The sequence below is a fragment of the Ailuropoda melanoleuca genome, chromosome 9 (genome assembly GCF_002007445.2).
Source record: "Ailuropoda melanoleuca isolate Jingjing chromosome 9, ASM200744v2, whole genome shotgun sequence".
Taxonomy (NCBI): domain Eukaryota; kingdom Metazoa; phylum Chordata; class Mammalia; order Carnivora; family Ursidae; genus Ailuropoda; species Ailuropoda melanoleuca.
Genome location: NC_048226.1, coordinates 34,739,852 through 34,754,842, shown reverse-complemented (window position 1 = coordinate 34,754,842; position 14,991 = coordinate 34,739,852).

Genomic DNA, 14,991 nt, shown 5'->3' with positions numbered 1-14,991 from the left:
GATTTTATTTATTTGTCAGAGAGAGAGCACAAGCAGGCAGAGGGAGAAGCAGGCTCCCTTCTGAGCAAGGAGCCCAATGCAGGACTCAATCTCAGGACCCCCAGATCATGACCAGAGCCAAAGGCAGCCGCTTAACCTACTGAGCCACCCAGGTGCCCCAAACAAATAAATCTTAATGGCAGAAAATAGACCTATTAACTATGTTACAATTCTGCAGGGCGGCAGTCTGAGCGTGGTGCAGATGCGTTCCCTACTCAAGGTCTCATAAGGCTAAAGTCAAGGTATCAGCTTAGTTGTATTCTCATCTGGGGTCCTTTTCCAAGCTTACACAGTATTGCAGAATTAAGTTTCTCGCTGTTGTAGGACAGACATCCCTATTTCTCGCTGGCTATTATCCAGGCACCGCTCTGAACAACTAGAGGCTGCCTGTGGCCCTTGCCACAAGGCTGACTCCATCTTCAAGGCCAACAATAGAAAATCTGCTTTTCATTTTTTTTCTTTTAAAAGGTTATTTATCTATTTGTTTATTTGACAGAGAGAAAGAGCACAAGCAGGGGGAGGAGCAGAGGAAGAGGGAGAAGCAGACTCCCCACTGAGCAGGGAGCCCCATGCAGGGCTCGATAGGGGGCTCAATACGGGGCTCAATCCCAGGATTCTGGGATCATGACCTGAGCTGAAGGCAGATACTTAACAGACTGAGCCACCCAAGCACCCCTTACTTTTCATTTTTAAGCCCTCATGTTTTGAACCAATTTTTGTCAGAAAGGGCTGGTTCCTTTTAAGGATTCAACTGATTGGGTCTGGCCCACCCAGGATAATTGTCCTATCTTGAAGTCAACTGATTTGAGACATTAATTACATCTATAAAATCCCTTCACTGCAGCATCTAAGTTAGTATTCAGTTGAACAACTGGAAGAAAGTTTGTATGTAGAATGGAGTGGAGGGCTTGGGGGCCATCTTAGATTTCTGCCTACCACACTTACTATGCCCAGCACTGGACATATGTGGGTTAGTGGAAGGTATACCTCTTATAAAGCTTTTCTTAAAAAAAAAAAATTAAAGTAGGCTCCACACCCAGTGTGGAGCCCAAGGCAGGGCTTGAATTCACACCCCTGAGATCAAGAGTCCAGGGGTCCCAAAGGTTTTCAGCTCAGAATATGTATCTTCAAAGACTTGGAAGAAAAATTCCAGCATAAATAAAATGAAAATTTTTTTAAAAAATTGACACAGCTCTAATATACCATTTTAACTGCAGTGTTTTGATTAAAACCAATACAAAATTACAGACTCCTAATTTATTAGAAACCTTGAGTTTTTTATTTATTAAAAACAAAGCATTCATATAAAAATTAACAGATTGTACAATAAAAGTAATAAAGACGAGTGATAAAATTAATAAAAAGTATCCTGTCATGGAGAATTAAATTGTAACAAAGGGTCTTACGGAACACACAATTGTATATTACAAGGAAGAAGTAAATTTTGAAAAGAGGTAATGAGTAGTCTCAGTGTCTGTCTTGGACTCAGAGGAGAGGGGCTCTGCCCTGATCCCTCTACTTGAGAGCACCTTGCACATTACAAATCCTGAAGCACAGGGGAGCCTTGGTGGCTCAGTTGGTTAAACATTTGCCTTCAGCTCAGGTCATGATCTCAGGGTCCTGGGATGGAGCCCCGCATCACATTGGGCTCCCTGCTCAGCGGGGAGTCTGCTTCTCCCTCTGCCTCTCCCTGCACTCATGCTCTCCCTCTCTCTCTCTGATAAATAAATAAAATCTTTTCAAAAAAACAAAAACCAAAAAACAAATACTGAAGTGCAGAGATCGTGAATGTTCTTTTTGACCTCATAGGAAAATTTGGTGACCAGCAGAGGACCAGACACTATGAGAGGATGATGTGTAAGGAGGCTGTCCCCAAGGCCGGAGGAGAGTGACTGAAAGCAGAAGACAGTGTTTGGGTTAGGAAGAAAGCTGTGACCTAGCCCATGGAAGCCAGGGAATTGGGGGCTCCTTCTAGTTGGTCACCCCAAGTCACCTAGGTTGGCATCCAGGCATATTAGTGTCCCTCGACATTTGCTCTTTTTTCCCTCTCTTCTGCTCAGCTGGTGTAGCTTTGAAAGGTGAACTTCCAGAAGGGAAGGGATTTTTGTGAGGACAGGAAGAAGGCAGGTGCCCATCCTGGCTTGCTGAGGAACTTAACCAGGTCAGTCTTCTCTGGCTTCTGGGTAGGTCCAGGTATCACCCAGGAGTCCAAGTCTAGCTAGCCCCAGCTCACTGACACAGTGTAATTGGAAGGAATGGGAAGGAGAAAAATTAAGCACAGTTCCTAGGTATCTTGCCTGATGAACAGGGTGATAAAATTAATTGAGGTGGAAGACCAGGTGTGTGGGAAAGAAGGGAGAGAATCAGACTTCTGTTTGGGGCACATCGAATTGAAATGCCAACAGGCATCCAAGTGGACATGTCCAATGATCAACTGGACATCTGAGTTTGGAGCTTGTGGGGAGTGATCTGAGCCAAAGAGAGAACTACCAAATAGCTGGTACTATTGTTGGGAACAAATGTTTTTTCAAGTGCTTGATAGATATTTGGAGTTCCTCCATTGTGGGTTATATATTTGTATCATCTACTTATTTATCTATCAAGTCTCTGACAATTATTGTTAAAAATTCCCTATCAGCTTAATACCATTGAAAATGTGTGACAAACCATGCCAAATCACCTAATCCTCACAACAAATCTGATTCAGTTTTTTTAAATCTTTATTTTATAGAGAAAGAGATGGAGGCTTAAAGAGATTAAATAATTTCTCATGTCATGACAGCTAGTAAGTGGTAGAGCTGGAAGCTGGATATATGGGCCTAATGAGAGTTCTGACCTCCACACACAAATTTAGAAGTCATCAGCACGTAACACCTAAGAAAAATGTGTTTGTCCTCCACAAGGAGGTGATGGACGCTTTCTGCTTACGAAGAGGAATATATTGGGTCCCCCAAGAGAACTCACAGGATGGTATATATAGTAAATCAGGATTAGAAATCAGGATTTCTCTGCATATCAAGAGTGAATCCATCTTTCAGGAATGGACTCCCATTAACCTAGTTTATGGGTCTGGGTTTTAAATGGAGAAAGTCAAATTGCAATGAGAAATCACTGCCCCAGAAACAAGAATATGTTAAATCTACGCAACTAGTTTTTGCTTATCCTGGACAATGAATAAAGTGTATGGAAATATTTAATAACTTTAAGAGAACGTGAGACATCTGTCTCACTTTTGGGATCATCTTTCCAGGGAAGAACATCTGGCTTATCAGTTCATTCGCTCTCTCATTTCATTGTCTGATTTTCTCCCTCTGACCTGCATGATGTATCCATTTGGCCTCTGATGGCATTTGTAACCCTGGCCCAATGGCCTTAACCAAGTACCAAACACTTTGATGAGTGAAAAACTCCCCCGAGGAGTATTTCCATAGAGAATGCCAATTTTTATCTCTAAGATCTTCCTTTTGTGAGCTTCGAAGGCTGACCAACCTTCCTTCTGATATATAGTCACTTCAGACACTAACAAATTCAATCAAATTACCATCAGGCCATGGCCCTGGGATCCAGTCTGGATCTTTAGGTCATTCCCATAACTTTATTTTACAGGATATTAAGCCCTCAGTCTCATTAATTACCGACTACATGACGTAGCCAAGTCTTTGATTCTGTCTATGCTTCAGTTTCTTAATCTGCAAAGTGGGGAAGTCATAGGGTTACTGTGCAGTGCCCAGGATGTGGCAAGCTTTCAGGGTGTTTTCTGTTATTATCATCATTATATGCTGAATTTTAGCATTAACTCTCAAGGCACAAATGTATTTCCAAGTTCTTACTTGAACCTTTGCTGTAAAACCCAGTGACTATGATGGCAGTCACAGGTGGTTTTGAGGCTAAAAAAAGGGACAGTGGCTTTGTAACATGAGCTTCAAAATTGAATAGAGGGGCGCCTGGGTGGCTCAGTTGTTAAGTGTCTGCCTTCGGCTCGGGGCGTGATCCCAGAGTCCTGGGATGGGGCCCCATATCGGGCTCCTCCGCTGGGAGCCTGACTCTTCCTCTCCCACTCCCCCTGCTTGTGTTCCCTCTCTCGCAGGCTGTCTCTCTGTCAAATAAATAAATAAATAAAATCTTAAAAAAAAAAAAACAAAATTGAATAGAGAAGCAGTTGGAGGCATTTTTTAAAATTAAGCAGGAAACATTACGCAGGGTTTTCTTTTCTCCTTCTCCTACTCCTTCTCCAAATAATGATTTTAAAAGTACAAAATAGGGGCACCTGGGTGGTGCCCAGGAGGTTGAGCATCCGACTCTTGATGTCAGCTTGGGTCGTGATCTCAGGGTTGTGAGAATGAACTCTGCGTCGGGCTCTGTGTGCAGTGGGGAGCCTGCTTCTCTTTCTCTCTCTCCCCCTCACTCTGCCCCTCCCCCTGCTCATGCTCTCTTTCTCTCTCTCTCTAAAATAAAGAAATAAATCTTAAAAAAAATAAAGGTACAAAATAAAGTACAGTGGATTATAAAAAATTAAATTATATTGGAATTATTATCCAAATATTCCCCAAATTTGTGTTAGAGTAATATATGAGCTTCTTTATTAATATAGTAATTAAAAAGATCTAACATGCGGTCTAATAATGACCATAGTTTAGCATTTGGGATGAGAGTAAATAATAGGATAAGATATTTATACCAATTATATTGTATAATGAAAACATCTGTATTTCTATTGGTGAAAAGCTATAAAAGCTACTAACACCAGCATGGTTTGTTCACAGCAATCATAATTGAAGAAAGTTACATTTCAGCTAGAGTTAATACAAATAAAGATGCAGTTTCTCCATATCTATGTGGTTCACGGACCCTGCATTAGGAAACTATGTATCAGAGAGTGGTAGTACAGTCACCAAAAGAAGAAATTTTGAAGGAGAAACTGATTAATGCCCTTCACGGGAAGATGAGAAATTATAAAGGTGAAAATGCTTATTGGGTTTGTTTAGGAGATCATCAGAGAACAGTGCAGTTTCATTAGAGCAGTTGGGGGCATAAATCAGGTAATAGTAGTTTAAGGATGAGTGGGGGAGGGGAGTGCAAACACGAGCCAGCAGAGAAATAAATGTAGACAACACTTTTAAGGGGCTTGGCTGTGAAGGGCTTGAGAGGGACGTTCCATAGATAAAAAGTGCATTAGTCTGACGGAGGGCTGGGTTACTAGGAAAGAGGTCTGGGCATAAAATGTGTGCTTTGCGTAAAGAGCAGTACAAGAGGAGAAGTTGGGACAGTCAAGAAAGGGGGAAAAATACATGATGGAGAGACACGTGTATGGAGGCAGGAGGCATGGGGACCCAGAGGGCAAGCAGAGGAATCCACCCTGGACTGAAACTGGAACACTGCTTCTACTGAGAATGGAGTGACTTGGAAGCCAGTGCAGAAAGCAAGCTGCAGTAGCGACCAGAAAGGAAGGTTTCCAGATTGAAATTTACGCCTTTGCCCTGCCCTTTGCTGCCACTAGCCTAAAAGGGCATGTTCTCTAGGTAGAGGCAGTAGGACCTAAAAGCCTACAAAAGATCTATCAGGTGGGATGTTGACCTCTGTAAACAACAGAATGCCCAACATTTGGGATTTATTATTTAACTTCCTTATTTTTTTATTATAATAATATTTTTTATTATGTTAGTCACCATACAGTACATCCCTGGTTTTTGGTGTAAAGTTCCATGACTCATTAGTTGCATATAACACCCAGTGCACCATGCTATATGTGCCCTCCTTACTACCCATCACCAGCCTATCCCGTTCCCCCATCCCCCTCCCCTCTGAAGCCCTCAGTTTGTTTCTCAGAGTCCATAGTCNAGAGTCCATAGTCTCTCATGCTTCATTCCCCCTTCTGATTATCCCCCCTTTCTTTATCCCTTTCTTCTCCTACCGATCTTCCTAGTTCTCATGTTCCACAGATGAGAGAAACCATATGATAATTGTCTTTCTCTTCTTGACTTATTTCACTTAGCATTATCTCCTCCAGTGCCGCCCATGTTGCTGCAAATGTTGAGAAATTGTTCTTTTTGATAGCTGAGTAATAATCCACTGTATATATGGACCACATTTTAATTTAGCCATCTGTTGAAGGGCATCTCGGCTCCTTCCACGATTTAGCTATTGTGGACAGAGCTGCTATGAACATTGGGGTGCATAAGGACCTTCTCTTCACTATGTCTGTATCTTTGGGGTAGATACCCGTAGTGCAATGGCTGGATCATAGGGTAGCTCAATTTTTAACTTTTTAAGGGACCTCCACACTGTTTTCCAGAGTGGCTGTACCAACTTGCATTCCCACCAACAATGTAGGAGGGATCCCCTTTCTCCACATCCTCTCCAACAATTGTTGTTTCTTGCCTTGTCTATCTTTGCCATTCTAACTGGCGTAAGGTGGTATCTCAGTGTGGTTTTGATTTGAATTTCCCTGATGGCTAATGATTTTGAACATTTTTTCATGTGTCTGTTAGCCATTTGTATGTCTTCATTGGAAAAGTGTCTGTTCATATCTTCTGCCCATTTTATGATTTGTTTATTTGTTTCTCGTGTATTGAGTTTGAGAAGTTCTTTGTAGATCTTGGATACCAGTCCTTTATCTGTGGTGTCCTTTGCAAATATATTCTCCCATTCCGTGGGCTGTCTCTTAGTTTTTTTGACTGTTTCCTTGGCTGTGCAGAAGCTCTTTATCCTGATAAAGTCCCATAAGTTCATTTTATCTTTTATTTCTCTTGCCTTTGGAGATGTGTCGTGAAAAAGGTTGCTCTGGCCGATGTCATAGAAGTTGTTGCCTATGTTCTCCTCTAGAATTTTGATGGATTCCTGTCTCACATTGAGGTCTTTCATCCATTTGGAGTTTATTTTTGTGTATGGTGTGAGAGAGTGGTCAAGTTTCATTCTTTTGCATGTAGCTGTCCAATTTTCCCAGCACCATTTATTGAAGAGACTGTCTTTTTTCCACCGGATGTTTTTTCCTGCTTTATCAAAGATTAGTTGCCCAAAGAGCCGAGGGTCCATTTCTGGGTTCTCTATTCTGTTCCATTGGTCGATGTGTCTGTTTTTGTGCCAGTACCATGCTGTCTTTGTGATCACAGCTTTGTAGTACAGCTCGAAATCCGGCATTGTGATGCCCCCAGCTTTGTTTTTCCTTTTCAACAGTTCCTTGGAGATTCGGGGCCTTTTCTGGTTCCATACAAATTTAAGGACTATTTGTTCCAGTTCTTTGAAAAATGTCCTCGGTATTTTGATCGGGATAGCATTGAAAGTGTAGATTGCTCTGGGTAGTATGGACATTTTAACTATGTTAATTCTTCCAATCCATGAGCATGGAATATTTTTCCATCTTTTTATGTCTTCCTCAATATCTTTCAAAAGTGATCTATAGTTTCTAGGATATAGGTCCTTTACGTCTCTGGTTAAGTTAATTCCAAGGTAACGTATGGTTTTTGGTGTTATTGTAAATGGGATGGATTCCCTAATTTCTCTTTCTTCAGTCTCGTTATTCGTGTATAGAAATGCAACTGATTTCTGGGCATTGATTTTGTATCCTGCCACCTTACTGAATTGTTCTATAACTTCTAATAGTTTGGGAGTGGATTCCTTTGGGTTTTCCATATAGAGTATCATGTCATCTGCAAAGAGAGACAGTTTGACTTCTTCTTTGCCGATTTGGATACCTTTGATCCCTTTTTGTCTTCTGATTGCTGTTGCAAGGACTTCTAGTACTATGTTGAATAATAGTGGCGAGAGTGGGCATCCTTGTCGTGTTCCTGATCTTAAGGGAAAGGCTTCCAGCTTTTCCCCATTGAGAATAATGCTTGCAGTAGGCTTTTCATAGATGGCTTTTATGAGATTGAGAAATGTACCCTCTATTCCTACACTCTGAAGGGTTTTAATCAGGAAAGGATGCTGTATTTTGTCAAATGCTTTTTCTGCATCAATTGAGAGGATCATATGGTTCTTGAGTCTTTTCTTGTTGATATGATGTATCACATTGATTGATTTGCGAGTGTTGAACCATGCTTGCATCCCAGGTATGAATCCCACTTGGTCATGATGGATAATCCTTTTAATGTACTGTTGGATTCTATTAGCAAGGATCTTGTTGAGGATTTTGGCATCCATATTCATTAGAGAAATCGGTCTGTAATTCTCCTTTTTGAGGGGGTCTTTGCCTGGTTTGGGGATCAAGGTAATATTAGCCTCATAGAATGAGTTTGGTAGCTTTCCTTCTGTTTCTATTTTTTGAAATAGCTTTAGGAGAATAGGTATTATTTCTTCTTTGAATGTTTGGTAGAATTCCCCAGGAAAACCGTCTGGGCCTGGAGTTTTATTATTTGGAAGGTTGTTTATCACTGACTCAATTTCTTCATAGTTAATTGGCCTATTTAAGAAATCTATTTCTTCCTGTTTCAGTCTTGGTAGTTTATAGGTTTCCAGGAAGGCCTCCATCTCTTCCAGATTGTTTAGTTTTTTGGCATATAGCTGTTGATAAAAGTTTCTAATAATCCTTGCAATTTCAATGGTGCTGGTCGTGACCTCTCCCTTTTCAGTCATAATTTTAATAATCTCAGTCCTTTCTCTTTGTTTTTGGACAAGTTTTGCCAGTGGTCTATCAATTTTATGGATTCTCTCAAAGAACCAGCTTCTAGTCCTGTTGATCTGCTCTACTGTGGTTCTGGTCTCTAATTCATTGATTTCTGCTCTAATCTTGGTCAACTCCTTCCTTGTCAGTGGGTTAGGCCTGTCCCTCTGTTGCTGTTCCAGTTTCTTGAGGTGAGAATATAGAAACTGCATTTTAGATTTTTCTATTCTTTTGAGTGAGGCTTGGATGGCTATGTATTTCCCCCTTAGGACTGCCTTTGCAGTATCCCATAGGTTTTGGACCGTTGTGTATTCATTCTCGTTGGTCTCCATAAATTGTTTAATTTGTTTTTTGATTTCCTGGTTTATCGAGTCATTCTTGAGCAGGATGGTTCTTAGCCTCCAAGTGTTTGAGTTTCTTCCAGGTTTTTCCTTGTGGTTGAGTTCCAATTTCAGAGCGTTGTGGTCTGAGAATATGCAGGGGATAATTTCAATCTTTTGGTATTGGCTGAGACCTGTTTTGTGTCCCAGAGCATGATCTATTCTTGAGAATGTTCCATGGGCATTTGAATAGAATGAGTATTCTTTGGTTCTGGGGTGTAGTGTTCTATATATATCTATGAGGTCCAACTCGTCGAGTATGGCATTCAAAGCCTTTGATTCTTTGCTTAGTTTTTGCCAGGGTGTTCTGTCTATTTCTGATAGTGGGGTGTTGAGGTCCCCTACTATTACTGTGTTCTTATCTATATGTCTCTTTATTTTGGTTAAGAGTTGGCTTGTGTATCTTGCTGCTCCCCTGTTGGGGGCATATATATTAATAATTGTCATATCCACTTGTTGAATACTTCCTTTAAGAATAATATAGTGCCCTTCTGTATCTCTCTCTATGGCCTCTAGTTTAAAATCCAGTCTATCTGATATGAGAATTGCTACTCCAGCTTTCTTTTGAGGTCCATTTGCGTGGAAGATGGTACTCCATCCCCTTACTCTAAGTCTGAATGCATCTTTGGGTTCAAAATGAGTCTCTTGTAGACAGCAAATGGATGGGTCATGTCTTTTTATCCAATCTGCAACCCTGTGGCGTTTTATGGGAGAGTTTAAGCCATTTAGATTGATAGAGATTATTGACAGATATGATTTTAATGATGCCATTTCTCTTTAAAGTCTTTGTATCGGTTGTGACTTGCTGCTCTGTATCACTCTTGGGGCCTTTTTACCTTTATAGAGCCCCCCTTAATATCTCCTGTAGGGCTGGTTTCGTGGTTACGAAATTGGTTAATGATTGGCGATTTTGGAACGTCTTTATTTCTCCATCAATTCTGAATGACAGCTTTGCTGGATAAAGGATCCTTGGCTGCATGTTTTTCTCTGAAAGAGCTTTAAAAATGCCCCCCCAAGCCTTTCTCTCATTCCAGGTCTCTGTAGACAGGTCTGACGTAATCCTGATACCTTTGCCTTGGTACGTGAGAAATTTCTTTGCCCTGGCCGCTTTCAATACTGTATCCTTGGATCTAATATTTGCGAATTGCACTATGACATGCCGTGGCGTAGGTTTGTCCTGGTTGAGCTTGGATGGGGTCCTCTCTGCCTCTTGGACACGAATGCTTGTTTCCCTTGCTAGATTAGGGAAGTTTTCAGCTACAATTTGTTCAAATATCTCTTCTAGACCTCTGTTTTTCTCCACCCCTTCAGGGATGCCGATGATTCTGACATTGGATCGTTTCATAGAGTCAGTAATCTCCCGTAATCTACATTCGTGGGCGTGGATTTTTTTAAGACCAGCTNTGCCGATACTTAGGCAACCTTGTTTGGGTACAGTCTCCGTGTCCCCTGCGAGGGGGGATGGGGATGGGCACGCTGTGAGCCGGTATTTCCAGGCTTTTGTTCTCTGGTGGCTTTCCCTGGTGGTTTGCTGTGCCTCTTCTGAGACTCAGAGCAGCAGCGGCTGAATCTCAGCCTCTGTCTCAGAACAGAGGGATCATGGACCGTTCTCCAGTGATGTTCTGGCCACTTTAACTCGTTTCTGTTGGTGCTGCTCAACCCTGCAGTGTCTCGGGTTGTGTGCCCCACACTTGGCGTCCCAGCCCTCACTTCCAGGACTGGTGCGCCTCTGTCCTTTGTGTTTCTAACACCGCCAGCCGCCAGCCGCCCCGCGCGTGCTCCTGGAGCTCCCGGTCTCAGTCTGGATCCAGTGAGCACACCGGGATTCCGGAGTTCCGTGAGATGTCTGGTGGCGTGCGCTCCTGGCTCACGGTCTCAGTCTGCTGTCTCGCGGGTGCAGGTCCGCTTGTCCACCTGTTCCCCCATGCAGGTGGCTACCGCTTCCTGGCGCCCAAACACGGCGGCTCCCTCTCCCTTCCGTTTATCTTCCGATATCTGTGTGTGGTTTCACGGCTCCCCGCTTCAAACCTCATTATTCAGAGCTGGAGATGTTCATTTGTAGAGATCCAGATGTATCTTCCTGCATCTCAGGCTGATTCCGTGGATGTTCAGGATGGTCTGGTACCTATCCAGCTCGACTCAGGGGACCAGCTGAAAAAGGGGACCCCTACTCCTCCGCCATCTTAACTCCGATCCTAACTTCCTTAGATTCAGGAATCAAGGTGATTTATTGGTTCACTCAATTGAGAAAGTCCAGAGATGACTAGCAGTTAGTTGTAGCCTTGCTACCTTTCTAAGAGCTTTTTAGCTCCCTTGCCTCCAGGATTTGGCTCCATGTTCAGGCTGGGGAGCCCCACAGCTGAAGAGTTCCGGGGTGCACCACTACGCATGAACGGATCCAGGGTAAACAAGCTCTTTCATCCAGGTGGGCCCTTTTTCGAGAACACTCTAGCAAACCTCCTCCTGCATGTCTTTGGCCCAAATTGCATTCCGTTCCTGGACCGGTCCCTGTGGTGGGGGAATTCCGTTCTGTGCTTGGCTTACCAACCACGGGCCTGAACCACCATGGGCAGACGGCACCGCACCCCCATGACACAGCCATTCTCAAGCTGAGCACTGACATGCTGGTGCGTGTTGGATATTTTGAGTTGTTAGAATGATTGCCTGTGGAAGCCAAGATGGAAAACATGCAAAGATGTATGGCACAGTCCTGCAGAGTGAAAAACTGGCCAGTTGCGGCCGGGGCTAAGAAATACTGCGGTAGACAAAGGGGCCCACCCTTGAATTTCACTGGCTTCATAAGGAGGCACGGTACAATAAAACATATGCATGGTCTTTCCCTGATTCCTGGTGCATAGCTCCTAAAACCCTTGGAATTTCCTGAGCAATAGGAGTATCTTTTGTTTTTTTATAAAGAACCCCTTTTTATTACACTTGATAATGCTAATTGATGTGAAATGTTGGGATCCAGGAGCTAATGGTCCAGAAAGACTTCTTGAGATGTCTTTGGTGCAAAAAAGGTGTTTTTATTAAAGCATGGAGTGGGACCTGTGGGCAGAAAGAGCAGCACTGGGGTTGTGACGAGCAACTGATTATATACTTTCTAGTTGGGAGGGGCTTAGGGATAGCATAAGTCTCTAAGGAATTTGGAAGCAAGGTTTCCAGGACCTTGAGGGGTCACTTACTACTTTACTACTACTAAAACCTTAGGGTCCCTTCAGATGTATATCAGTGGGCCATATGTTTGGAGGATGATTGCTAACATATATCTTGGTTGGGCAGGGTAGAGATAAAGGAAGTTTCCAAAGGGATTTTTATATGTTAAAGAAGACTTACAGGATACTGGATGTCGGGCTAATGTCAGGCTAAGGTTGCCTTTTGCCTCTAGCAACGCATTAACCTGGAGGCAGTTGAGTTCCTGGAGGAAGGTCACCCTGCCTGTCCCAAGTACCTGTCAATGGGCTGTAAGTTGTAAGGAAACTTAATTTTTTCTGTATTTCTTTTGCCTTTGTTCTCCACATCACTAATGAGGTGACTTAAGGTGGGGTTCCTACATGGCCTCAGGGTGGGGCTGGTCACCAGGGAAATGAAGTGATTAGAGGGTGGGGATTTCAAGGCCCACCCACCCACCTCTAGGAAGGGAGGTGGTACTACAGATTAGGTCCTAGGAAAACCGTGACCAAGGAGAGATATGCTGCGTGGCTGTGTTGGTGAACCCCTGGAGGTGCTGGGAGCCTGCTGCATCCTGACAGTGCGTCCTGTTCAGCTGGGTGTTCCTGAGTAGTCGTCCTTTATAATAAACAGGTCAATGCAAGTGAATGTTTCCCCGAGCTTTGTCAGCCATTCTAGCAAACTATCAGACCTAAGGACGAGGTCATGGCCAGTCAGCAATACAGGTGGCCCCTGAGTCTTGCAATTGGCGTATAAAGTGGGGGTGGTCAGGTGGGTCTGGGCCGTCAAACTGTGAGATCTGATGGTATCTCTGAGTAGTTAGTGTCAGAATTGAGTTAAATTTGTAGGACACCCAGTTGACGTCTGCTGAGCATTGCAGAACTGCTTGGTGTGGCTGGAAAACACCCCAGGAGAACATGGATATATCTGAACAAGAATCTGAAAGGGAAGAGTAAGCAGGTGCAAGGGAGGCAACCAAGTATCACAGATCTCAGAAGCAGAGGGCCTAGGGTTCAAAGCCTGGCTCTACCTCTTTGCAGCTGTATGATCTTGGGCAAGTTAATAAAGTTTTGAAAGCCTTATTTTCCTGAATAAGAAGAAATAGAATAATAGCTGTCTCCTAGATTACTGAGTCGATTAATAAGAAGTGGATGCAAAGCGTCTTAAATGTCCTGGGCCGCAGAAGGGACTCAATGCATGTTTCTTTTCTTCCTGTACTTCCGTGCATTAGTTTATAGTATAGCCACTTGATCGTATCTGGAGGGATCAGCACTTTTCTGTTTCCAACAAATGTTTTTTCAGGCACTAATATCTGCTAATGAGAGCAGGAGCCATCATTGAAACCATTAGATCAGGAACATTACAGATGGTCCCTGTACAATGTGTTCATGTCACAGATGGTTCGTAATAGCAAATCTGTATTAATAAGCAAGAATAGACATATCAGTTTTAGCTTTGGGCTTTCATTTCCTTCTTAAATATACTATTGCTATATAAAATACATAAAATATGTATGCACACATATGTTTGCCTTTCTATATGTTCCATAATTAGGTAAAGGTGTATAATACCTCTCATTCTAGTGCATCTTCCTGCCTTTCAAACACAGGTCTTTGTACATTCTGTTCTCTCTGTCTGGCAGGTAACACTTACTTCTCTTTCTGAGTCCATGGAAAACAAAAATTCTCTGGAAGGGCTCCCAATTTTGCAAACTAGATAGGACCTTGTGTTTTTGTTTTCATGGCCTTGTGTTTTTGCTATCGATTGCTGGGTTAGCGACCACCCCGAAATGCAATGGTTTAAATACTAATGGTATTATTTCCCATGATTCTTAGGGTCAGGGGGTTCTTCTGCTTCACGTGCTCTCAACTGAGGTGCTGAGATAGCTGAATGGTCACAAGGCTGGTGTATTGTGCTGGCCACCGACTGGGAGTTCAGCTGGGGCTGTCTGCTGGGGCCTTTGGGTATCCCCCACGTGGAGCATGCAGCCACTTAGCGAGTTTCTTCACAGAGTGGCAACCGGCTTCTAAGACGTGCGTTCCAAGGGGTCTAGTCCCATTGTGCAGGTGCACATCAGACCTCCGCTAGCACAGTGCTTGTAATGTCCCAAGAGTTAAAGCTAGTCATGTGGCCAAACCCGTGTCAACATGGAAGGGGAGGTTGCACATGGGAAAAATACCAGGGGGCATGATTCCTTGGGGGCCTCCAAGTCTACCCCATCCAGTGAACCTTTCCTTCAGAGTACTCACCATTGTTTACGATGATTTATTTACATGTGTTACTGTTTTCTCTCTCTCAACAAACTCCAAGATCAAGGAAAACAGGGATCTTTTTGTGTTTTTGCTAACTGTTGTGACATAGACCCTTAAAGATACTTTAAGGGTCTTTTAATCTTTTAATTTAATTTAGTTGAATTTTTTATCTTTTAATTTAATTTAATTTAGTTTTCTATGCTTGAAAGGTTTGGAAGAAGCTCAGGTGACTGAGAACTTAACCATAGATGTCACCGTGCAGGACTTGCCGAAGAGATTGGTCCAAAAGTGACCTGACCATTGCTAGTTGATCACCCACTTGCACACCATTCAGGAGAGGGATACAGGTGTTCTTGTCCTCTCTCCCCATCACGGCTGAGGGGAGGGGTGGGGCGTTCCTCTCTCACCTCTAGTCCAGTGAGAGGGATTTTAAAAACTATTTGGAGACCTTAACACGGGATCCTTGGATTCTGATGCGCCATCCCTGCTAACATCTCGTCATATGCGGGCACTAGCCTTGTTCACGGGCATCAGATCCTGCCGGGGGATT